General features: G+C 38.8%; 1 long non-coding RNA gene across 4 annotated transcripts in view; it reads left to right on the forward strand.

Annotated features, from left to right (window-relative positions):
- LOC103475973 (uncharacterized) overlaps positions 1-27185 on the forward strand; it is a 158481-nt gene that overhangs the window by 67534 nt on the left and 63762 nt on the right. For 2 of the 4 annotated variants that reach the window (XR_014091381.1, XR_014091388.1), the window contains one exon: positions 17527-18527. The exons of the other annotated variants lie outside the window; for them this stretch is intronic. This is a non-coding gene — a long non-coding RNA (uncharacterized LOC103475973). Of the gene's footprint in view, positions 1-17526; positions 18528-27185 lie in introns of those variants that run through there. 4 annotated transcript variants of the gene reach the window in all.

Here is a 27185-nt window from a genome sequence, read left to right on the forward strand (position 1 = left end):
AGTGTCATCTAGTTGTGGAAATTCAATGCAATTAGAAATGAATAAAACATAAAAATCTCTAAATTCACGTGTTATATCTGCATAATGAATACATTGGTTGGATTTGCTAAAATGTGTCATTTCTAGACAAATTGTCTTTGTGTTGAATAACATTCACACTTATTAGCGCCAGGATCTTTCAACTCTGCAACACATTTGCTAAATCTGACTGTAAAACGCATCAACAGTTTTAACCACGCTACTGCTTGGGGAGGTATCTGCTGTTTTATACAGCAGTTAATTGAACACCATAGATTATTTTGTAAAGAAAAGAGAGTCAAACATTCCTGAATGACTCTAGTTACCTTACTGCTGTATGTTTAGTTACAAGAAGAGGAAACTACCAGAAAGATTTCCAGTCAAAACAGCCCAAGGCAGGCAACAGCGCTTTAGGGAGGCTGGGTTTGGTTCTTGCAGTGTTAGCCACTGATATATTATTGCCATTTCAAGTATGTGATGCAATAGCCTGGAACAGGTGTTGCCACTGTTGTACACAAAACATGCAAACAGATTTGTATATGAATTTTTAATCAGCAGGGTTGGGACACGGAGTCCAGAGATGGACGGAAGGAAGTAAATCTGTCTGTCCTTCCGTCCATCCATCAGATTGCCGTCCGTTTCCTCATTCTGGGGATGACAGCGGAATATAAAAATATATATCCCCTCCAACAACATGGTCCATGAGTAGCTAATATAGATGGCCTCCACAAGTCTCTATACTGTACAACATTTTAGTCATTTCTGTTCAGAAGATGTCGTCTTTTCTTCAAGTAATCAAAAACAGTACTGACACAATGCAACGCTAGCGCATTATTAGCACCTTTATAACTGTGGCTAGCAATGTGTAGGATTACCGCCTCCTAGTGGTGACAGTGGTGCATCACAAACAGCTGCAGAAAGAAGCCATTTTTAATAAAGAAGGGTACTTTGACATGGACTAAGCTAATGTCCATCCATCCATCCATCCATCCATCCATCCATCCATCCATCCATCCATCCATCCATCCATCCATCCATCCATCCATCCATCCATCCATCCATCCATCCATCCATCCATCCATCCATCCATCCATCCATCCATCCATTTTCTAGACACCCTTGTCCCTAGTGGGGTCAGGAGGGTTGCTGGTGCCTACTAAGCTAATGTAAGCTAAATAATTTCTTTCCTAAAATGTACCACATTAAAGTAAAGCCAGCTATTGTCCTGTAAGTCTAGCTTGAGTTCTCCAGACTGTCAGTCTGGACTATAGAGCAACTAGAGGTTTGATTGTTGTTTTGCAAGGGCTTTCTGCTACAATGGAGGCTTCAAGTCCCCCGAAGACCGAACAAGACCGCATTCCCATGCTGGCATAAATAAAGGTCACTGTGGCTGTTTGACACTGGAGGAAGCAATAGAGGTTCCAGGACAGCCTGATAAGAGGACAGCATTGGGACCTCAGAAGAAAGGTAAAGGTCACGTTTGTGCTATTAAGAACCTGGCGGGGTCATGGGGGAGTGGCATCCATCCTCATGAGACAAAAACACTGCTTCAGGTCTGATAGAGGAGTTTTTTTATTTTTTATTTGGGGGGGGGGTCTTTTGCAAAATAAAAAAAAGGTGAAATGACTAGTAAAGTGCTTTTCTTGTGTGCTTCAAGTGAGTTCTGCTTCCTGTGTTTTTCCCCTCTCATCTTTTTTTTTTTAAACCCAGAGACAGAATGAGTGATGAGAGCAGAAAAAAAAAAGAATCTTTTCCCCTTCGTCTTCCTCTCACGCTGTTTTGGTAATCTATCTGATGCCGCACGGAGTGGCTATACAAGGATGAATTAATTATGTTTCGGAAATGACTCATCTGCATGGAAACATAAAGTCAGTGAAGGGCAGCTGAAGTGGTAAAATACTTGAACTGTTCATAATCCATTAAACATGGGCATATCTTGGTGTGTTTGGTCAGAAATGTTTTTTTTTTAATCATTCAAATTGAGAGGAGGCAGTTTCCACTTTCCAGATTTGCTCAGTTGTTACATGTTTCAACTCGTCAAGCAAACTTTAGTATTCGAGACGTAGCTTGAGCAAAATGATCAAGGGAATAAAGCTCTCCACACAAACGTCTTACATCTCCTCAGGATTTCATTTTGTGGTAGGCTATTTAAATTTGCTTGATGATCTGGAAAAAAATGGTAGAAACCTGGGAATTTTACAGCTGTTTTTTTTTAAATTATTATTATTTATTCCTAGTGTTTGGATTGAACCTTTGTACCAAAGATGAGAATAAATCTACACAATTTAAGGAGTAAAAACAACTCTGCTTTTTTTCTCTCCTGCTAGTAAACACATTCTTGTTCCCACAGAGAGCTACTCATTCTTGTAAAGGTCTACTACAGATGAGCCTAATTGCTGGTTGGCCATTTAACTCTGGGAACAGGACAGTGGCATGAAATATTAACAGAAGCTCTTGTGATGCAGGAAAAGCAGCCTAAGACAGTCGGGAGACATTTATAATTAAGCAAGTGAGGATTCAAGAAGCGCGCGCACACACATGCGCACGCACACACACATGCGCACGCACACACTCCTGTCTCTCTGTACCTTAGACCTTTTTCCGCTTCGTCTTTAAAACACTCAGAAGTGGGCATGGAAATACGCAAGGACACAAGTGTGTGTAAAGACGAAAAGCGCAGCAGGCAGACCTGAAAAATGCCAAACTGTACAGTCAGGAGTCATTGACGCCCCTCACGCTCCTCGGCGTGCGACGAGCCCCCGGCCATCACAGACACAATAGAAGTCAAGGGTCATAAATTCTTTGAATGTTGTCCTCACTGACAGTTTAATGTGGCCCCATGTCCTTTGTGCTCGCTGGCCTGTGATGCGGCGGCGGGGGCCTCCCTTCGGCCTCGTTTTTTTTTTTTTTTTGTTTTTGAAGGGGTTGTGGGGGAAACAATCCATGCAGTCGACAAAGTTTATTCAACTTGAAGAGATTGCTATCATCTAAAGAAGAGGAACTTTGGGCACATTTGTCACATTGCTGTATATGTCGTAGACAAAAATCTGGTTTATGAGGTGTGTTTACCAGATGGTGCAAAGATAAAGTGCACAGAGAACAAAATGTTTTATTATAAGCTATATCAATATAAAAGAAATCTGTTATAGGTACATCCAACATATTGCTCTGAAAATAAAGTATGCATGTTTTCCTTTTACACTTTTATTTAAACAACACATTTGACTCCTTTAATGGTAAATACATTAGTATTTATCATTACAATAATTTACTATTGCAATAATAGTGAATTCTGCATTTTCTTTAGTTGTATTTAGAGTCTATTTGAGCTTCTGTTGCATTTCTGCGCCTCGCTCCAGCCTCCTCTGACACAAACGAGATGTTTTCCTCCACACGTTGGACATTTTCTCTTCCTTGGACTGGTTGTAAACCCAGGAGATGTTGCGAGAAAATCCAAATTGTTCAGTGGTTTCAGAACATACACAGACCGGCTTGTTTGGCAATAACAACTGCGAGCAAGCGGACGCTCTTGATTCAGCTCAGGCGGGGCTAACCCCCATGTACCGCCTGACATGAAGATGAACGTCAACAGATGCGGTGGGAAAACACAAAACATGTCCTCCTTTTTCTCTTAAACTACATAACAATCAGACACAGAGGAGATGTTTTCATTCAATGTGGCTTGAAAGTCCGGATAACCGTCACAGCTCAATTAGTAGAATAACAGTATTTACATTAGTATTTAAATAATTACCTTTTGTTGTTATTAGGAGATCAAAAATACATGTATACTTTGATTCTATTGATAATTTATGGTGATTTCCTCATAATCTGTAGATATTTTCTGACAGAAAAGAATCATGACAATGAGAAAAATAAGTAAGGTGCAGTTTTTTTGATTGGACGTTTGATATGCGACTGATTTATTAGCCACATAGCAGTGTAACGTAGCGTAGCATAGCACAGCGCTGAATTCCTGCCTCTAAAACTTCCACCAGTATTCCAGTTGACACGACAAATTCAATCCCAATTTCTGCGTTAAACCCAAAGTCAACCATGTATAAAATGTCTCATTTAAATTCTTTGTTTCATAAGCTGCCGAATTGTTTGTCCGAAAGCAGCAGAAAAATGCAATCCCTGGAGCAAAATGTAGCACGTGACAAAAGCCGCATTCCAAAATTGGAGCAGAAAACATCCCAAAGGTTTGTAGTAAATGTAACATTTTATGTCACACTTTGGATCACGAGCTTTAGCGACAGCTCCGGCGAATCCCTCCACTCGGTAAGAAGGACTATTATCATTTCTGTTTTGTTGTCTGAGTGCAGATTATGCCTTTAAACTCCGCTGCCAACAGGCTCGCTGCCTCTTACAAAGTTTACGACTTATTTGAAAAGAGAAATCAATCCTGCAGAAAGGAGGAAAAAAAAAAGAAAAGAAATGAGCATTGTGCTGTACGTTCAGCCTGCGGGGCACAGAGCTGTGAAACACAACATATTAGCTTGTCAAAGTGGATGAAGTAATTTGTTTCTTTTTATTACAAGATTAAAAGCCTCGCAGTGAAGCTGTGCTGCACCTGCTAATATGTTCCAGTAGTTTTTATTTTTTATACATAAATGTTGTGCTGACATGCGTGGACATACTTCTGTGCCCACTGTCTGCTGCTTGCTCATTCTTGTGCAACTTCTCCAACTGTACGCATGATTGATAGCATACTTATTATACATAAAGAGAGAAACTCAAATCTATTCTCGCCCATTATGCGAGTGTAATGAAACTATAACTCCACAGGCTTTTGCGGACAGTTTACTCTCACTTCTCAGAGAGAGAGAGAGAAAAAAAAATAATAAATAAAATGTATGTGCTGCTGAGATGAGCACATTCTGCATATTTACAGGAGGAACTCGACAATATCTCTCAGGATTCCAGGCAACATTTCGTCCGCCACCTCCACCGAAACACACTCTTAGAATACAATTCAACTCAGTGGTGATGGGAAAAATATTGACTTTTTTTATTCCAGAAACTGAGCAGTAAATAACTCCTTTAGATTTCTTCTGGAGAATTTAACTCGTGTCTGCATAAATCAGCGGTTCAGACGTTTCTGCTAAACCGATATTGAAACTTTTTTTTTTCTTACTTTCTGATTGTAATTCAACATTTCCTGCTTTAAATCAGTCCAGAATTGTTTGTGAAATATTACAATACATGTCTTAATAATGATTTTTTTTCACAAATTTCTTAAAATTCAGACTTTTCCATGTTTTTTACCTGATAGTGGGAGGTCTTCCCTTTTCAGAGGATCTCTGTTGGAGAGCTGCCTGACAGTAGCCCCCTCCCTGGTTTGCTGGGGTTCATAAGGAGCCGTAGGACGACCAGTCGACGCCTGATGTCCAACCGTCGCATGCAGAAACAAGCCAAACTGTATTCCTATTGCAAAAAAAACATTCACAATCTTTCACATTTTCAGCAACTTTCATGGCCTAATAAGGCCACCGATGCCGTCTGATGTCGTAACTCCCAAAAAAAGGATTTTCTGCATGCTGGGAAGTAATGGGGAGAAATATGAGAAATTTTACTGGTATGAAAAAAAAAATGTCAATACACTGATTAGGATTTTAATTTGTTCGCAAATCCACGTAGGGGACAGGCGGCTCTCAGGAGGGGGTGTCATTCTGTTGGAATTATAACAAAGCTGAAAAATAATTTCTCTTTAATTGGTTATAAGAAAAAAAAATATTCTCAGAGTTAGATTTTTTTTTCATGTTAACTTGGGCCTTGTTTTGCTTTCAGTCACACTCTGTGTGTGCGTGTGTGTGTGCGTGTGCGTGCGTGTGCGTGTGTGTGTGTGGGGGTGTGCGCGTGCGTGTGTGTGCGTGTGTGTGTGTGGGGGTGTGCGCGTGCGTGTGTGTGCGTGTGTGTGTGTGGGGGCGTGCGTGTGTGCGTGCGTGGATGTTCGCACGTGCATTCGCACAAAGTCAAAGGACCAACTTTCCCCAAAGTTCTGACCCACTTTGTGACTTCTCTTTGCACACTGGTAAACATATTTATGAACATCTAACTTTTTGTATAATCAGCTCCCTGAGTTTCACCAGCTTAAGGTCATTTGCTTCGTTGCCCATCTCATTTCTATCTTGTAGAACAAAGCGGGTGATGAGAGGGACTGATTGGGCCCTCGGTTGCCTGTGGATGTGTGCGTTAGTGTCCTCATCAGTATTTGTGGACTGGAGCCTTCAAAACTTTTCTTTTTTTTGGTCTTTTTTTTTGTTGTTTGGCGTGCATGTTCTCTCTTATGGACCTCTGAGCCTTGGGTTTGTGTCAGCCTTGGACCAGAAACATGAAATTTGCATTCTTTAATTAACATCCAAGCGTTCACTGGTGGTTGTAATTCCAAAGTTGAGCCGACGCCACTTTTGGAATCACAAAGAAAAAAGAAAAAAAAAAAAAAGCAATAACCCTGGAGGGAGATTTTCTGTTTAAAACGGCGAAGAGCTGGACTTGATTGGTTGACGTTTGGCTATACGAGTCAACAATAAGAGAAGTGATTTTATTGGGAAGAAGAAAACAAAAAAGTCGACGTAGATGACTTGCCTTTAGGTTTTTAGTTTTGTTGGTGTGTAAAATGACAAAAAAAGACTTGTCCTGCAGAATAAAGTGTCTGGTTTACAAAAGTTGTTAGATTTGACTTGTGTGTGTTGTCAATCCTTAGTAATTACACAAAGAACTGGAGTTACTGTAGTTCCAATTTAATTTCCCGAGCTTTGATAAAATGCTGGCATTTCAGTCAGTCCTTTCTGTCCAGAAGAAAACAAAACTTTTTAATTGCAATTTTTAGTAGAAAAGCTTTTGACAAATTGGGACACTTCCAACCAGAACAAAAGTTATGTTTGTGTAAAATTACTTTTTTTTTTGTTTGTTTGTTTGTTTGTTTGTTTTTCATACTCGAACTACATTGTTGTAAATTTGTGCTATGTAACTTACCAACAAATGCACCAAAGATAATCTAAATGAGTCCAGGAAGTCACGGTTTCCACAAAATCTGACAAATGTGGAAAAATATCAACTATTTTCTGCAAAACCTCTGCGCTCAGTTGAAAGTACTAACACAGAATCGTGGGTCAAGGTTGACATTTAGCATTTGTGCTAACTGTAACAGGCCTGAGATAAAAGGGTAAACTGGGATTATGGGATATGTGCGAGATCACACTGATCGATGGAGAGGTTGTAGATAACATTTTGAGGATGAAGCCAAGCGCCTTTAGATGGGAACCAGGGTTCTGTGCTACCACACTCTTCTATTTGTTTGCAAGAATAAAAACATCATCAAAACATTTTTTTTTTCATTTCAAAATGTCCTTATCAGATAGTTTAGATTTATGAAACATTGCTCTACTTCTTTAAAGGAAACCACTGACAGGGTCAGGATAACCAACACTGATTTTTTATTTTTATTTTTTTTTTACTCTCAGGAAAGCCAAAAACAAACGAGAGAACTAAAATCATCCTGGAATTGCGCAAATGTGGATCTCGTATTTGATGACAATAGCTTGAGGGTCCTGACCTGTGGCTGTTTCCATTTCTCCATCACGTTCCCTCTCAACCTCTGCCATTATAAACATGCCCATGTGACTGTGTGTGTTCCCACGGAGCTTATTAACATCATTCATCTTGGGTTCGGCTTCGGGGCTAAGTCAGCTCGGCATTGTCCGACATAATCAGCACGAGCGGATGTGACAACATGAGCGCCGCATTTCCATTGGGTGACAGTTTGTTTAAACAAATAACTTCCAGTGCAGCGGTCGGGACTCATTTGCATTAGTTTTAATTTTAAATGGTCCCGTGGGAATATAAATGCATTCTCAGCAGTGGCAATGAAAGCAGCTACTGTTAAAGTCTTTTCATTTCCGCAGATTGAATCAGATTTTGTACTGTAATTCTAAGACCTTATGGGCCTCTGATACTTTCATTAACTTAATATGAGCATTCCCAGACGGTCATATTGTGCAAAACAATGGCTTCCTCTGCATGTGATTTCTAATAGTCTTGCAAAAATGGAGGCATGTGTCTTGCAAAAAACGTTTTTGGAGCATTTGTTTGAACCTAAGACCCAAAATATGACTAACTGGAAAGCTGCAGTCTTCCTTTGGAGCCTCATTAGGAGGCATTCTAACTGCCTGTGTCCCAAACCTCAAATTACCACCAAACAAGCTGGTAAAACTTTTTTTTCTTTTAGCAATTTGCTTCAGTGTGAAGCCTTAAACCCAGAAACTCTCCAAATAAATAGTGCAAAGTTATGTCGCATGCCATTTATTAGGCATCTGACACACTGAGCTGTGAAAAGTGTTCACGTCCTTACAGACTTCTTCTGTTTTTGTTTCTTTCCGTGAAACGGATGCTGCTGGGTAGCATAGGGGTAAAGTGTGTGACCCATCGCACAGAGGCCTCTGTCCTCTGTGCGATGGTCACCAGTTCGAGTCCTGGCCTGTTGACCTTTGCAGCATGACTTGCGCTTCTCGCACAACCCGCTTTCCTCTCACTTCATTGACAAATAAAATCCACTAGAGCCAAAAAAATAACCAGTTCTTCTGTCTCTTCTTTTGGACTCACATTTCCAGCTTTTCCCACAAAAAAGCCTCTTCTTTCACCTTCTTTGTCGATTGACCTTACGAGAAAGTCGAGAAGGTTGAAGAAGCCTCTGGAGATGTTTCTTCAACTTGCTTCCGACTCCCCTGGCTGCTACTTCACAGACGTACCATAACCCCCGTTTCGCTTCTCCTTGACCTTTTCATTTTGTCCTGCTTGACCCATACTTCCTCAGATATACTCTTTATTAATTGACCTGCACCTTATAATCTTGGGCTTTTTTCTTTTTCATTCTACCTCGGACTAATTTCTATTAAATCCGACTGGAGCTACATATGCACCATGTTTGATTTCAGCGCTGATAGTGATCCGTCATCTGGTGACAGGGGTGAAACTTGGCTCCTTGTTCAGGTTTTCCCTCGGCTTCTGCTCTTCTTCTACTCTCTGCCTTGTCTGTAAAATCAGGAAACACTCTGGACGGAGCGTATTCCCACAAGGGGACTGCAGATTCCAGCTCCAAGGCACTACTTGGCACAGCGTAGCGGTACATTGATATGTGGGTAGTAGCCTGCTGCTACTTTTCACTCATTTCACAGCGTGACAGTGATACAAAAGGCCACAATGAACTACTGTTCCATTGACAAAAACAGGCCAGTCTCTCCCCAGCTTGCTGGCTAAGCTTGTTTTGCCGAAGAGTCAATTAGAATAAAAGAGTGTTCACTCTTTAAGGCATTTTTGATTATCACTTTTTTATTATATCCTGGTATACAACGTCACCCTGTTCTGTTTTTTATTGCTGGATCCAATCATTTGTTGTCTTACAAGCATCATGAACAGAGAATGTCCATTTAAAATGTAAGACTTGACATAAATTAATCTTTTATTGCAGTACCATAATCTTAGACTGAACATTTTCTTTTTAAAGCATTCTTGACTTCCTGTTCTTCTGGCATACAAGTACGACATGAGCGAGAACACCATGTCTCTTAGCTAATCTTCAAAAATAGGAAAGGAACAGCCAGTTGATTTTCATACTAAAAGAACCATTGAGGAATTTTCTTAATGGTTTTTACTCTAAAAACAAGGATGATGATGTGGGAAAAGCACATCTTGTCCATAAAGTGTAAGAAATGGGTTGAAACTAGAGAATATGTTGACCCAAAGTACATAAATACAAAATTTAAATGTTGACTTTCATTGCTATTTTTGCATTTTTTTAAGTAGGATACTGATTTTAGCTTTGAAATTGGCCAAGTCCGTAAAAAGGATGTTTGTTTTCTTTCTTGTAACAAAACGAAATCTCTAAAAAAAATATACAATGCCTTAAAATAACATTGTTATTGTTGATATTTTTTCATTCATGAATTTGGAGTAAAAAAAAAAGAAAAAAAATCATGGTATTTTTTTTTTTTAGCTAAAGTGCCTTGTTCGTAAAAGCGCAAACAGTCAAAAAGGAAAAAAAAAAAGGTTCGACAACTGACGCTCCCCTCTCCTTGTTGTAAAGTGTGTTGCAACATCACGACAGAAAAAATCTTTCCACAGTAAACTGCGGTTGGCACTGAAGTTCCTTAATGGGCAAATCTGCAGAGATTCAACTTGAAGCCCCACTGCTTTTGCTGTTTTCGTTTGACACGTCTTCAGCAATTTCATTTTACTCAGGGGAATGGACATTTACAATAAAAATAAAAGGAAAAAGAATCTACAGCATACTTTGGTTGAAAGATGATGTTATCGGCATGCAACAAATAACATGTTTTAAACAACGAGAAACCAAATCATCTCCACACATGCATCTTTCAGTGGCTTCAAAGCGAAAGCCGAGCAGTTTGTCTTCGCACAACTGCTGTTGTTCAGCAGTAACTTGACACTCAAATCATCTGACAGAAAAAAAAAAATGACAGTTAAGCTTGACAAAAAAAAAGCTTTAGAAATGATTCAGTGGGAAAAAAAAAAAAAAAAGTTCAGTAAAGGAGATGAAAAATGGGGAGTAGTGTTTTGCGTGTGTGTGTGAGTGCGTGCGCGCGTTTCAGTTTATGACAAAGTGGGAGCAGCAGGGGAGATTGATGAGGGAGGGCAGAATCAGCCTCAGCATGGAGTGACGCACAACTAATGATGTAATATGTGCTCGCAGCTGTAGCTTCAGGAGGCACAGAAAAGTCTGTGCGTCTTAATCCCCAAACATGTTTGAAGTTTCTCATGTCTGCTTTGGATTTTATTTAAAAAAATTAAATAAAATTCCTTGTTAGCTTTTAGGAGTTTTTGATGGGTGTGCTAAAGATTAGCGTTAGCACTCGGCAATCCTGGTTTACGAAGCTGAGAAATGACATCAGACTTGAAATATTACCGTTTATCATCATTATTCTCTTTGCGTTAAACTCTCAGCTGAATTCTTTGGTGTGTCTTTGAATCTGAAACGCTGATTTATTCTGCGATTTGAAAGAACTGCAGTGTTTTGACAATGGTCTGAACTGAATATGAGTCTATGTAATGGAATATGAATTGGACTTGTTGTAATGAACAACAACAAGTTCCACAACAACTGAATTAGACCGCATCTCATTATGTTGTTGGTACATTTTCCATTTCTGAGTTACTGTTAAAGCATTGCGCCTGATGAGCTTTCATCCAAATGATATTTTGTTTTGCGTCTACACACCCCTAGTTTGCTACTTGAGTTTGGGTTGATTTATATGCCCATGCTAAGTGGCTTTAAAAGATGAAAGAAGTGGGAAAATCTGCCAAAGTCCAAATAAAAACTGTGATCTACATGATGACAAAAAAAACTTTACAGGATCAAAGGAAAGCAAAATATAAAGTAAGGTCGAATCTGCGTTATTCTGTATGTCGTGCACCATTATTCTGTGTTTTTAAGTTCATTTAGATCTGATGGTGTGGTTGTAATATCAAGGATAACAGACATTTTATTGATTCTCATTTTTCTTCCAAACATATTTACTTTCTCTTGAGTCATCAATTCTTGTTTTTCTTGGGGATAGCTGTTGTGCAAAAAAAAAAAAATACACTTTTTTTTTTATATCTATAAACTAATCTTTGATCTTTGCATCTGTGCACAGCGATAACCGCCGGTTCTGAAGGTCAGAGCTTGGATTCAGGATTTCACAGTCCCCCAGTTGAGACGTAATCAATACTCGGAGGCATCGGCAACCTGCTATCGGTAATTTTCCTTCGTCGCTTTTCAAATATATCATGCCTCTCCAGTGGCGATATGACTTAAAGAGAAAACTCAAATTGATGAAAGCCGTTTTCTCGTTGCCGTCTTACACCGGCAGAGACTCTGATTAGCCGTTTGTATTGTGACACCGTCGTTTATTATAAGTGCGAGGAAAACATTTGAAAGTGTTAAGCACTTACAAGTTATAGAGCCAAATAGTCGCACATGAAAAGAAAAAAATTACTCAGACAATAGTGATGCAACAGTAGTTATTACTTACACTTATTTTAGTCCATGTATTAAACACTGATTTCTGAATGAAACCATACAATAACAAGCTGCTATCTTTGTGTATTCAATGGTCCTTGGATTTAATGGCTGGGATTTTAAAAGGCAAATCCTGTTACGCTTAGGCTATTGAAGTAATAAAACATAAATAAACCAGGTTGTGCTTTTTCAAGCAGACAAGTAAATATGAAAGACAGTTTTTGCAGTTTGATCTTGAGCTCATTCTGACCAGAGCAAGTTAATGTTTTGTAAGTGGAGCGGCATGAGTACTTCCCACAAGTCTTGCTTTTTCAGTTCTTCCGAGTATTTTTGATTTCAGAATAATTATCACGAGGTAACACACCTGAAAAGACATAATAATAAAAAAAATTAAAATAAGCGCAACTTTTGGCTGGATTGCTATAAATGACAGCTGTCACTTGACTGCATTGACGTTAGTAGTCAAACTGTGGAGAATGGTAAAAAAAAAAAAAAAGAGAGAAATAGCTAGAGAGAAGGATTTGCTAAAGGTTTTCAGTGGAAATCTAGAGGTAAAGCTTTTCAATCTGGGGATTTGGCCCGCAAAGCCTTCGGGTTTGGCACTTTGTAGGGGCCAGATTAAAACGAGGGCCTGACTGAAGGAGGCCACTCTGCTTAAACATGTCTGTTATTTGACTTTGGCTCAACACGTCTCAGCTTTAAAACCCAGAGCAAGCCTGCACATCTGACACCTTTCTCAAAAGCAAATGATTTTAGCGTTAAATAATTATCCTTAACCATGACAGAAGTGACTATTCCACACACAAGTAATAAAATAAGTATTTTCTTTTCAATGTAGGATATATGCTACTAGAAGAAAAACACTCCTGGGAAAAAAAGAAGTAATATGTATTCATAAAGTGATTTTAAACTATGAATGGAAGATACTGTAGCTTGATGTTCACTCAAGGACACGTGAAGGGTAGGGAGAATTGTTGTGTTAGACATGTCTATCACCCCTCCATTTTTACACAATTACTGCTCCATTTTCCAGCTGTTGCTAGGATACCCAAATCCAATAGTTTCATGAGGTCATCTCGCACACGTCTCATTCAGAAACAGATGCAACGAGCGTTTCTGAGTCAAAACTGCATTCCCCGAATCCCTGATGACAGGGTTTTTATTGACTATCTGTTAATCCCTGGTTGTCACAGACGAGGTAGATCAAAGTAATTGTCTGGAAGTTTTGCGAAGTGGCAGGGTTGTAACTAGAGGGGGCCAAAGGGTGCCTGAATGATCCTCAGAACAAAATGATAACTTTGAAGAAACTTGAAGAACTACAAAAAAAATTGTATATTTAAAAAAAATTATCTTGTACTTGATTTCTTTAAGTTGCTACCAGAATTCTGTGTCTTGCTTGTTGTGGCCAGCCATCCAATCAACTGTGGCTTAGGAAATATGACAAGTTCACACAAAAAAAAGAAGCTAAATGCTGGATGCAGTTAGTTCGTTCCTCCCATCTAAAAGCAACTCAGAAGTTTTAAAGAGCTAATGAAAGTTATTTTATGAACGCTTACAGTGATTTTTATTCATTTACTGTACTTAGGTCTTCAGAATAAAAGCCTCCCCCAGTAACAGTATAGGTATCAGATAATCTGAGTTTCATGCAGACAAAATTCAATCTTTCCAAACCAAACCAAGTCATTGGCTACATAACCCCGTTTCTGCCTCCTGAACCCTGACTTTTTGCCTTTCCCTGTCTGAGTTTTATTACAGACTCTGATTTAATGTTTTTTGACCTTTGCCTGACTTCTGTCTCGTCTCCACCTGCCATATTTCTGAAACTGTAAAACAGCGCATCCCACATAACCAAACCCAGAGCGTTTCTTTGTCCACATCTCCCTTGGGTTTTCCCCTTTACCACTGCATTAACCCCAGACAGGTTGGTTGTTGCCGTTCTGAACAACATCGTCCAAGCCTGTCATATCTCAGCCACTCACTCACCGATTTCTCCTTTGAGAAACGACCTAGCAAATGTTCCTGCAATAAAATCGACATTCTGCGTGTTATAGTATTTTCAGGTCAAAAGAAACCCAGCTTATTATTGGAACGCATCTGATGGAAACAGCTAGCTCTTTTTCCCCTCAATGGTTTGGTGGGTACTTTCTGAATTTCTCAAGAAATTTGAACTGACAACTGACACACACAGGTACAAGCTCATTTTTAAGAATCATACAAATGTAAAAAAAAAATATATATATATATATATATATATATAATTTCTCTGCCACCAGCTGTAGACAACCAGCTTCTTCATATGTTTTGCCTGAAACGTTTGCAACACAAGACTACACAAAAAAAGAAAGAAATAAAATAAAAAATCACTCACCAGCTTAAATCTCTAAATGTGTGTGCGGTCCTAAAAATCAGAACTCATTTAGGACGTGGTAATCTTGCAACCTTGTCGTCAAGCTAAACTTTGAATATGTGCACATAGAGGCCTGATTAGTCTTTGTGATTGCAATTTGAAATGCTGTGATTCTGTCAGCCTTTTGATGTCTACAGGTGTAATGATATCACCTGCTCAGTACTTCCACGAACAGTCAGACTACTCATTAAGACCGCGAACATATGGCTTGTCGCTGATTGCAGGAAGCACAGAAATTTCCTGCACAGGTAGAAAAAAAAAAAAGAAAAACTTGAAGAAAATAAAATAATTGTTGGAGGAAGACTTCTCATCATCACAGTCCCAGTTTAACAGATCCTTTGTGTTGGTCAGTGTGCGCTTTAATCAGTTGGAAGCACTTTATGTGCACCTTATGTGTACCCTTATTTCCTTTCATATTCTCTATAGAACTGAAGAAGTTCTTTGCCAGGCTCCACAATAATCTCCTCTCAAGGAACATAAAAAATGGAGATAACAAAACCTGGCCATTGCCATAAATCATCCGCAGTTCTTTTACTGTCTGTGGTTATGGCTGTGAATGTCATAACAGTATTTGCATGAAAATGGCAAACAGTGAAATCAACTCGCAGACTGAAAATAGTTCTTTCTTTATTACAATACTTTGACTCTGACCCTTTGGACCCTTTTTTGACATGATAGTGAAGAAAAAAGTTATTCACTTTTTTATGTAAAACATTGGTCTGCTAAGTTCGTTGGTCATCATTTAAGTATTTTGAATATTACAATATTGATTTAGAGTGGATTGTGGTAAAAAATGATTAACAAAAAAGAACTCTTAGGTGCCAAGGAAACATTAGAGATGCTTTCTAGTGACAGACTCTTAGTTTTGAAAGGGATACCTTCATATATCTTCACTTCAAAATATAAGTAAGCACTATAAGTCCTCCCAAAGGCTTTATTTTGTAAAATTTGGCCTTGTTTTGTGAAAGGGTTGACAACCGCTGTCAGATACACATACAAGAGAAAAGGTTAAAGAATAACCTAATGCTTAATGATGAACATGAAACGAAAACTCAAGAAAAGTATCTCATGGAAAGGTAGAAAGTAATCCCCTTTTTCACAAACTAAGAAGATAAGACCTATTTAAAAGTAATCAGTTGACGTGATATGCTTCTACAGGATCTTGAAGACATTTTATGGGGTGCATTAACATTACATTAAACAGAGTTAGGCGTCACTGTTAGATTTGCGTTCCAATCGGTCGATCGGTTCCCTTGTACAAAGAGATCAGAATCTCTGGAGAAGTGTGAGTCCCTCTTGTATGCGTATAGACTGGTTGCCATTACTTTTTTCAGACGCAAAATGTTCCCGTCAGGCTGTCAAAGAGAAGCCCTGAATTGTATTAGATGACGAGGAGACATCAGGAACGAAGGGGAAGGAAGCAAAAATGCAAGGGGCGGATCGTAGTGCAATAACTTTTTCAGATTTATCAGAGAAAAACACACTTTGCGTTTTGTGTGAGTAATTCTTTCTGACTTCACTCACATATTTATGTGCCAGATTGAAATTAATGCACAGGATGGCACGCTTGACACTATGCGGCATTTTTTATTTATTTATTTTTTTACTAAAGCCCACTTTTACCTGTATCATCTAATTCTTCTGCTGTGTGCAGAAAGCTTCCATTGAACTGGAAAATCATACTGAATATCAAGAAATATCCTCATACAGATGCCATGCCTGCTTTAATAGCTTTGCAGTAAGACGCAGGAAAAGCAGCAGGCAAAACCCCGTTTAGGAAGAACCAGGAGAACAGTACAGTCATGCTTGTCTTCACGCTGAGATGAAAAGTTTTGTAAATTTGCAACAATGGAAAATACATGTTTGTCTTATTTAAAGACCTTTTAAGGATTGAAAGGATTGAAACAAAAGAGCTAATAACTTTTCCAAGGTATGAACTTTCTGTCCTTTTTCATCCGTATCCCTCCCATTACTTTTAGTGTTTCCTTTTTTTATGCAAAATACAAAAAAATCCAGTCATTTGTGCAGAACTTTTCCCACTGGACTTGAAATCATTACCATACCACATCTTCTAAAACATACCCTAATTGTATTTTGTTTTCATGCTCTCAATATCTTTGTTGTTGTGTTATCAAGAAAATTTTGTTTTATTCTGCTCTCTGGAGAGTTCAAGCGAGAGTACAACAACATAAAAAAAATACAAAAAGGGAAATGGAAAAAGGACAGTAAGTAAGAAAATTATTCTCCTTTATTACCAAATGTCACCAGAAAGGTTGTACTTGTTAAAGGGAGCATATTGGATTAGAATGTATTGTCATGTCTTTCTTGTCATCTGTCTCAAAACCAATTTGGTTCCCACTGACCATCAAAGACGTGCAAACAGAGAACAAGGATTTCCATGTCAACTGCAAATGAAAGAAAGCAATCATCTTAACTCATATATATATATTTAAAAAAAAACATTTCCTCTTGGCGCCCTCTGAGGGAACGGATCTGTGCAGGCGTAGCAGTTGCTGCTACTTTGTGCATGTGCGTTCATATTGACCTCCTAAAAGCCCAATGGATTTGGGTATCTTGGGAAATTTCCTCCAAATTGGACTTTAAGCGGACATGAGGGTGCTTAATGAGGTGTTGATCAGGAGTACGGCACCGGCGCCCTCAGAAATGGCGGGGTGGGAGAGTGAAATAGTTTTCCAGCGTGGACGATATTTACACAGAGAATTATTCTGCCCTGGTCTCGGTTTGCCATAAAGAGGTCAGGTCCCCTGTGAGGTGAAAAATGAGTCTTTGCCATGTTACGGATTGTGGGAAATTAAAGCTCAAGATACTTGATTCGTGATCGACATGTCACACTCAATGTAAATTATGGGTCAAAACATCCGCTTGTTATATTCTGTATCAATTCACGATTAAATTGACGTTGCTTACATTTGAACATAGCAGATACGCTTGTGGTCAGGGGCTTATGTTAAAATTCAGTACAGCATGCTCTCTAAGCCAATAGGAATAAGGCAGCGCCTGTACACCCATGTTGCCATGATTCTCGAATGTTTGTGCTCCTGCAACGATTTCTGCCCTGCAGGTTTTCTCCATCAGGCACGGTCAGACGGGCGCCAGTGCTCACACCTGACCGCAATCTTCTCATCAGTCTGCTGCGGGATAAAGAAAGCCGCCGGATGACCGTTTTTGGCCCGGTGATCAACCTTTGAGGCACAGTCAAACATCAAGTGAATATTTACCTCTGAGAAACTGGAGCCTTCTGAAGAATTTTTTGTTTTTTTGGCGGGGGCGGCGGGGGGAGGGGACTAATTACTGAAAGCCTTCCAGTCGAGCTCAGTCTTCATCTATTGGCTCAAAGTATGAAGAGCAACTTGATTGGACTATTTGAAATGAGTTGCTTCATTCTGATTGCACTCTCCACAGAACTGCTTATCATGTGACTGTTGTTTGATATTAAGCTATCGTCATGGAGCTTTGGATGTGTGACGTTTTTTTATGGTGAAAAATATTGTCTTGTATTTTGATGAATAACACTTTCTTGTTTAATCATCCTCTGTGGTGTAATCTAGAAAACAATCCTGGGATTATAAGGTTCCGGCTTCCACGTGCTTCTGTGGTTGACCAATGGACAGACACACCGTTAATATTTTACCTATTCCCTGTTTGCTGCATCACAAACAGATGAATAAAGTAAATACAACATGCAGTTCAAATCATTTAAGGGAATAAAGTCTTCCAAATCAACCTGATCCCATGTGGAAAACATAATTTTCATCCTTTTTAAATACCAGATAAATTGTGACAAGTGCTTTTTCGGTTCTGTTTTATTACTACTTATGTCAAAAAATGACTAAAATAGCACCTGAATAGACTCAAACATCTGAAACATTTAATCAGGACAAAAAGCCATAAAACAGTAAAGACAGTAAAGAAAATCTATAAAGCATCAAGTCTTTTTTTCATCTCCATGTTCATTAGAAATGGTCTGATTTAAAATCTAATTTTGCAGCTTCTGTGTCTGAAATATAAGACGTCTGTTCTTTCAGCACAACATTTAAAACAAATACTTATTCAGTGAATACAATCAGTGCCTACAAAAAACGGCTTTAGTTTGTTTTGTTTTTTTCCATGGTTATTTGGAAACTTCAAGGGGGACATTAGCGTCGCCGAAGCCATATTTTACTCCTTGGGGATTGAGATTCCATTCACTAATATTTAATCACGGATTCTGGCATACGATCCTTTGATCTGTTATTTTTGCTCCGACAAAGGAATCTTGTTGGCATTCAGTAAAAGTGGCGAGGGACGGCATTAGCCTAGAAGTGAACCAGACTTCAGAGGCCCGGACGGCCAGTCTTGACCACTCGATCAGTCCATTCGGAAAAAATTGCCTGAGTCGAATATAAGGGTGTCTCATGCCATCCCCCCCCCCTTCCATCAAAGTCCTGACATTCATTTCGACTCAATCTATGCCACTTTCCTTACTTTTTCCCTCTCCTTTTTCTGTTGTGCATTAAAGTCATTAAAGTCACTCTGTCTCTGGTCTCTCAAAGACAGTTGTTTGCTACAATCCGAGACTCTTCGCGGTCTCCAAGATGAAATAGGAAACAAAATGTTCCCAATTTTTTTCTGTCTCCAATCCTGTTCCCCTTTCTTCCTTAGATTCGCGTCATACATGTCCGTCTCCTTCACACGCAGGGACATGGATTTTAACATGCAAAGAAACATTCTCACTTCTTTTGTGCACTGGGACGCGAGGAGTTGGTGTTGCTAACTCCATTGGGAAATTGTGAGATTGATTTTTGGCTGCAGTAATTGTGGTTTCATGCAGATGAAAATGTGTTAAAATATGGAGGCCTTGCAAACGAATTTGCAGTTGACACGAAAACAAACCATGTGTTTTATGGGGATTGTACAAAATTCACAGAGAAAAGTTCAGATACTTATTTTGCAGAGAATCTGTAAAACTTGACACAAATATGGTTTCACGCCAATTTGACTTATCTTGAGCTATCTCAAAAGTTTCAGTTTCTACATACAAATGGAGATAGAAGTGACTCTCAGTCCAAATTCATGCCAAACTTTCTAGATTTTTAATCACAAAAAAAATGATTTCAATCATACCTTTTCATTCCACTGACATCTACTTTGTCCATTACATAATATTAATAAAATACACTAAGGATTGAGGTGGCCATGTGACAAAACATAGAAAATAATTCTTTACTTTTGCAAGTTGCTGTATGCAATCTACATAAAACGACACTGCGAACGCGTCACCCAGGTTCAGGTTCAGGCATTCCCTCATGCAAAGTACGATCCAAAAGTACCAGAATGGACTTCTACACAGACTCCACTCTTGGAGCCCAACAATTAGTTTGGCTGCAGCTCAACAATCCATTATGCGTGGACCGACCCTGGGGGCTGAAGCGCCCTTTTTTTTTTCTTCTCCTCAGCAGTGGGCCTGTTTCCCACCGCCTGAGCTGAACTATGAAGCTGCAAGACTTCACAGAGGGGAGAAAGAGTGACTTCAAAGGTTGGGGATGATTGGCTAAGATCTACGCAGTGTGACACAGCGACATACATACACACACGTTTGTGGATTTAGATCTTCCACACCATGGAGTGGGAAAAGGAAATGCAGACAGTCTTTATTTATTTTTAGATGATTATGGATTACATCTCTGAATATTACAGATGTGTGTTTATAAACTCCCCAAATGCTTATGTCTCTAAGGAGAGAAAAAGGTTTTGACTAGGCAAACTCATGTTTACAATTGTGATAGTAGGACACATGAACAAATATTTTTATGATGCAGTTATGGGGGTTAAATAGCCAAACGCAAATTGATGCATACAGAGCAAGCACACAAACTTAAACCTTTCAACTTAATGTTGTGAGAAAATGATCCGACACACAGTTACGTTCATGCTTTAAAATAAAGTGGCTACAGCTGCGATAAAGTCAGTCATGCAAATCATTTGAATAGTAAGATGAGTCCAGCAAAGCAAAGAAGCCGTTCAGGATGCTTTTCTTTGTAACTTACAGCTTTGTGCATCTTTTCTCCTGTGGTTTAGCTCAAGGTTTCAGCCATTAGAGATCACTGGGAAACTCTGGAAAGCAGATAATCCAGAGAGTTTGTTCCATTTTGCTTTTTTGTTGTTTCTTTTTATCTGCGGATAAGTGCTAATCTCCCGAGATAAAAACAATTTCACAGAAAAAATATTTATAGATGTCACAGGGCCTCGCAGAAACAAATACCACTCATTTTTATTAAGCTTTTTATCAGATTACAATCACAATGTATGTGTGTATGTTTACCTGTTGCACCAACACAGAGTGCGACTTTTCGCAGAGAGTCCCACATGGATTTCTGACAATTTTGCAAATTAAAATTGAAAAATTGTTGTCTGAACCATTCATACAGCTAAATATTTATCTTATTTGTTTTTTTAGGCTTTTCTTTAACTTCCCACCACCTCTGAGCCACTTATCTGTTGCTATGGAAGCAAAGAATCCCCACAGCATGATGCGGCTACCACCATGTTTCACTTTGGGGTTAATGTCAAGCATTTGCAAGCCTTCTGTGTTTCGCATTGGGTCCAAATCTTCCATTACTTCATTATTTTAGAAATGAAACCTTGATAAACAAATATATAAAAATGGTGAATAATTTTTTTATTTTAAAAAGTGAAAAAATTGTAATAAAATGATGCACAGAATGGTAAACGTGAACTGTGAGACTCTAAAGTTGCTTTGAACAGGCAAAGCTAAAAACAAATGTGTTCAAAAGTAAAACTTTTCAACATATGGAAATAAATTTTCCCCAATGTATGAGGCCGTAAAAAATTCATTTCTCCGTGCCTTGATGTTTTATTTGACTCGAGTTGAAGGGAGCAGGAATACCTTAGCAAAACGCCGCAGCAAGAATATCTGCCAATGTGCTCCTTTCTTTTACTGGATTGCTGTAGACACTTTTAAGCAGCCGTTCTATTGCCTCCTGTCACCGTTTTGTTCAAGCTCGCCTTGGAGTCCTTTCAGAATCATTTGTTGCAGTCTCTTTGTATATTTTCTTTCTTTTTTTTCTGCGATATTTGAACCTTGGCACTGTGTTTTTGCTGAAAGCTGCTGATTGTTGTTCGCACGGGGTCACGGAGGTAAATCACACAAGAAGCAGAATTACATTATAGCTTATTTGGAGGCCACAAGGTTTCACGGGAGCCATCCATCAAATGTTTGAGGGGCTTTTGGAGCCCACGAGGAGATGTGATTCTGCAAACACTGCATCGCGCACCTCAGGTAAATTCCGCTGAGCAAATCAGGAATGGATCACAAACGCTCACCTCTCTGGAAACAGACATGGCCAGAAGGCAGGAAAGGTGGATCAAATAATCCAACCTTGTTTTTTTTGTTGTTTTTTTTTCCGTAAGCTGCAACTGCAGCTTTTCGGCATAGATAAACAATACTTAGAAAGCATTTTTATAACTCTGAAAGGTCCAAAATTAAGTATTGAAAGTATTTTTTTGTGAGTTTTTGAGCTTGTTGGTGAAAATGCTGATTTTAAAAGGAAAGTTTGACTTCTTTTTTTTTTTTTTTTTTTTTGTTTAGCTGATTATTATGAAAGCTACAGAAAATCAACCTTCCCTCTCTTTCAAAGCCGGAACATTTATAGGAATAGTTTACATTTTTGAAGTTTTCTCAGTTAAAAAAATAAAAATATATCTTTGTATAAAAGTAAACAGACCAGAGTTTGTTCACAACACAGTGGTGATAGGCTGACAGTAAACTAGCTTAAATAAAATTACGTAAAATGTAGATGATATATTAGTAGACATAACAACTACAAACTCACAAAAACCAAACAACTTCTTTGTTGCTGTTTTGCAACAATACGCAATTAATAACTTGTCACATAACTTTGTATTTTACTGAAAATCATTCAAATGGAGTTTGTACAGCAGCTAACATACATAATAAACTGACGGGATTTGCTTAAACCCTTCAAGGCTTTACAATTTTGTACTTTTTTTTCTTTTTTAACAGTTTTTCCTTCCACTTACCTTTCCAATATGCTCTTATCCCTCTACGTGTGATTTATATAGTCAAAATGTAACTTAAACTATCTAAATGAATGGAATTTTTGATGATATTTTGATTTATTGAGATGATCTATTCTAAGCTTCAATCATCTTTAGGTGTACATTCTTTTTTTAACAAACATATGGAAAATAGAAGCATACTATTTGTGTTTGTATCCCTAATTATTATGTTTGTGGTTATGTTTTACTTTTCTGTTAATGTTGATATCTAAGCACCGCAGCATCGCGTTCTCTATTTTCTATCAACAGCACTTTTCACAAGCGCTTAATTGCAATCGCACAAACGTCTTGGCACACGCTGCCTTATTAGATTTGCATGGGCTGGCAACCTGCACGTCCATTACCTTTTAAAAGTTATGAAGACAGGCTTTTAGAGAGCCGTAACCCAGGCGGAAAGAGTGGAGCCTTGTGTTCGGGGGGTGGTTGCTTGTTAATTACGAGGTTTGTCCTCGACTACACTCGCCTTTCCAGACGCCGTCTGAGCCATCCGCCCTGGAAGGTCAGTCATGAGTGGCCTAATGGCACCGCGTGATACATGACACAGGAGTCAGCGTGTGTTTCACATGCCTCCCGATGGTTCTACATCATGTCCGGGGTGCGAGGCGCCAAGTTTAGCACATTTACAACTATTATCCCGTTCATCTCAATAAAAGTTTCAATTACGAGACGTAGATGGGACCTGATAAATGGGCCGTGCTGGTGAAATACTGTACTCATACACAGGCAACGGGAGGGAAGGAAGGCGCAGAGGGCGAAACGGGGAAAGTGATTCACATGGAATCAGGACACGATGATGACTGCAAGTTAGAATGAGTTCATTAGGCGTGTTGCTGCTAGCCCTGAGACACTTGAAAAATTAAAGAAATGTTATATATGTCCAGGTAGGATTTTGTTTTATGTGTGTCAGCTCGGGCAGATTCAACAAAACTCTCATCACCGATGTTGGAGAAAGAAAAAAAAGACATATCTATATGTTTCTGATGAGTTATTAATTTAATTTTGCATGTAAAGGTAAGAAAGTGGGGATAATATACCATGATTTTGACTGTCTCTTTTTTTTTTTTGTTAATGCTTTAACAACTGCCCAGGTCATATTTAATCACATGTTTTTGGTGTCTTTTTTTTGATAAATCAGCAGGTATGCAAATAAAGCCAGTAATGTTTGGCACCCGCTTCCACTCAGTCCCTCTGAGCATCCCCACAGCATGACGGTACCACCACCATGTTTCACAGTGGAGATGGTGCGCTCAGGGTGATGAGTGTTTCACAAATCGGACTAAAAGTAGATTTTTAATCTTACCTGGCGTTTCCTTCAACAGTGGCTAAATCAATTCAGGTTCTCTGAATAATTCTTTAAGTACAGTTTTCCTGTACTTTACAAGAAAAAGCAACACTTTGTATAACTATATCACTTAAATTACACTAAAATGCAGGCACATGCAGAGAGGGGTCTAGGGGGTTTGAGCACCTGCCCCTTTTGCTCCTTGCCCCCAAGTGCCCTTTTGGTCAATTTTATTTATTTTTTTATTGTATTATTATTATTATTATTTCCTAAGCCCTCTGACACATAAGAACATGTACTGAAATTATTATTGTTTTTTTTTGTATTTTTCAAGAAAAACAACATAATAAACCCTCCAGTCACCTTGTTACCTTTGACCTTTTCCCCGTGACGCACGACGCAATTGCCTCTCATGCAGTGAGATAAGGCGGTTAAGTGTGAAGCTCAACGTAGAGAACGTTCTAGATTACAGAACAGGTTTTGGTGAATTAAAAAACAAGTTTTTGGTGAATAAAGTGGAGTAGACTTGCTACTTGTCAGATGACGGAAAACGTTGAACGTATCGTTTCTGCTTCAGCTCGGAGTCGTGGTTTAAGTAGAGAGGCAATGAAATACAACAGACACTGACAGGCCTCTGCGTCTTTCTCTGAAGAACTACTGAGCGGGAGGAGACAGCCAGGTGAGGAGAAACTGTTTTTATCTATCGATTCAGTATTTTTATCATACAGACATTAGGCTGTTGTTGATGTGCTATTAGCTAGCTGCTAGCTAACGACTTTGCTAGCAAAGCAAGATAACTAAAAAGCTTCTTCCCTGTATCGTTAATGATAGCAGTCATTCTTCAGTATTGCTTATGCAATGGGGTCACATCGCCCATTCAAAATCTATCATCTCCATAATAGCTATATGTCCGATCTTCTAATTTCCTTTGCTGCATAATGTACATTGCATTTATTCTAGCGTTAGGTAAATGTATCTTGAAGGAGAATAACACTTAAATAAAAGTCCAACAAGGATATTCATTTAGAATTAAAAATAACTCACCCTGAATTACCATGATAGATATAATGAATGTAATAAAAGTGTGTCATTAATGAAGGGGAAAAAACTCAACCCAGACTTTAAGTAATATTGTTATGTTGTGGTATGGACTGAAAAACATATTGGTTTAAACACAAGGGTAAATAATTGGTAGTGTGGTTTAATATAGTGTTCTGATCATAATTCATTATGTTTTGCTTTTTTCAGCTCAAATATGCTATGTAAAGAAAGACGTCAGAAACAAAAAAATAAAGGATCTGCTAGAAGCAGCTAAAGGTAGTGGATTGTTGACCAACTGGGTCAGAACAAGTACCACAGGTAAGAACAAAAAAAATAAAGATTCTTACCATGGTCAACATGCAGTTTTTGGTAGTGAACAATATATTTAATATTACAAGGCAGCTGTTATGTTTTTATTATGTTGAGATGTACTAAATCTGGTTGTATATCTCACAATTTGTAATTTATAATTGTTTATTAAACTCTGAAAGCGGTGACTTTGTTAATATTCTGCCCTAAAATGCGGTTAGATGTGCCCTTTTTTTTTTTGAGCACCTGCATCTTTAGTGGTCTCTGCACGGCCCTGCAAAAACGGTTTAGAAAAAAAGTTTTTAAAACCTTGGCAAAGCACATATCGAACATCCACAGATAGGATTTGGTCCTCTTGCAGATGTCTCTTTTCCCCAAGAGACATGGAGGAGTGATATTTGATCTAAAAGAGGGATGTTAGCCAGGAGTAAACTTTAAAGAGCGCTGGCAAATGAGAATTTTGTGTCAACATGGTTTCCAAAGATAAAGCTTCGGATTCTGGTGTTAAACTTCAACAGCAGAAAAAGGAATCGAACGCAGAAGTTTATTCTGATATTATAATTCCCTCTGTCTCCTGTGATTTACAGATGCACTTATTTAAAACTAGAATATCTTCGACTGAAAAAAAGAACGGGAATACATATGATTTCAACATCGAGACTCAATTTGGAGGTCGAGACACTAATGCGGCTTTTTACTCACCATTCCTGCAGCGTTGTGTCACACTTCCTGTTCGCAAAGGAGTAAAATGTCATGAATGCCTTTGCCAAAAGACGGGCCAAAGAAAAGAGCAGGAATCGAGTTGTGACAGGATTATTGGAAGAAGATGTTCTATAAACTCTGTCAACTTTTTAATGGGACCAAACTGCCTTCCTAGAAACCCCTCTGTCGCGTCCTTTCACAGCCTTTCCCTCTTTTGAGCAAGTGGCCGCGCACTTCCAGCTCAGCTTCCTGGCCCCATGCAACATGCACCAAACTCTTCCACAAGGGAGACGACAACTCCGGCATTATGAAAAGACAGTGGCCCCCTCGTTCACAGTGATGCTAATGGATTTCTACAGCTCTCCAAGCACAGAGACGTCCCTGTGGTCTTAATTCAAACAGAGAACATCAACAAGTTAGGGCTGGCCTTTAAAAAAAGGGAGAAGATGAGGTAAAAAAAAAAAAGTAGCTTAAGGGAGGCTGGAGAGTTGAATCAGACTATATTTTAGGGTAAAACAGTTTTAAAACCTTAGATTAACTTTATAGGCTGAAAAAACAACACTTTGGGGGCCTTTCAGCAAGTCTGTTTGGTTTATTGCAAACAAAACACAATGAAGAATCTTCACACAGCCCTGTAAAAGTGATTATACTCCTAAGACGTTTTCAGATCTTGTTGGCCTCAGCTCTAAGTCTATGGAGAGCAACATGTTTTAACAAGTTTTGCCATATCTCTCGATTTGACTGGGCCATTCAACCATATGAATACACCTCAATCCAAACAACTTGATTTTTAGCTTCGGCTGTATGTTTAGAGTGGTTGTTGTGGAGCCACACCTGTTCCTGGTTAAATGTTTGTGTATTCGCCAGTTTCGTCTCTTTTGAATCTTATTTCTGGGAAATCCGCTTTTTTGTAGATTTTTTCCCCCACAGAACACGTCTAAAACATTCAAAAGAGGATGCAGCTCGGGAAGCTGGAAGACGCAGGATGCGTTGATTCATGAGACATTTACAAAAAAAACTGCCCAAAACCATCCTTTGCTTTATTAATTTTTATATTGACAATATGTATATTAGAAGATCAACTCCCTCTCAGTTCTCGTCATGCTTGATCATCAGGTGGTGGTGATTCAGTGGCACATGTGTCGAGTCAAAGTGAATTTTCCCATCCTCGCCACCGTCTGGCTTTCCGCGCAACTTTTGCTGCAAACAGCCTTTGATGTATGAAATTTATTTAAGATAAACTCAACCAGACATGCAATTTGCCCTTATATATGAGCAGCAGGGAAAATTCAGAGAAGACGCCTCAT

The sequence above is a fragment of the Poecilia reticulata genome, chromosome 2, assembly GCF_904066995.2.
Source record: "Poecilia reticulata chromosome 2, P_reticulata-male-v2, whole genome shotgun sequence".
Lineage (NCBI taxonomy): Eukaryota > Metazoa > Chordata > Actinopteri > Cyprinodontiformes > Poeciliidae > Poecilia > Poecilia reticulata.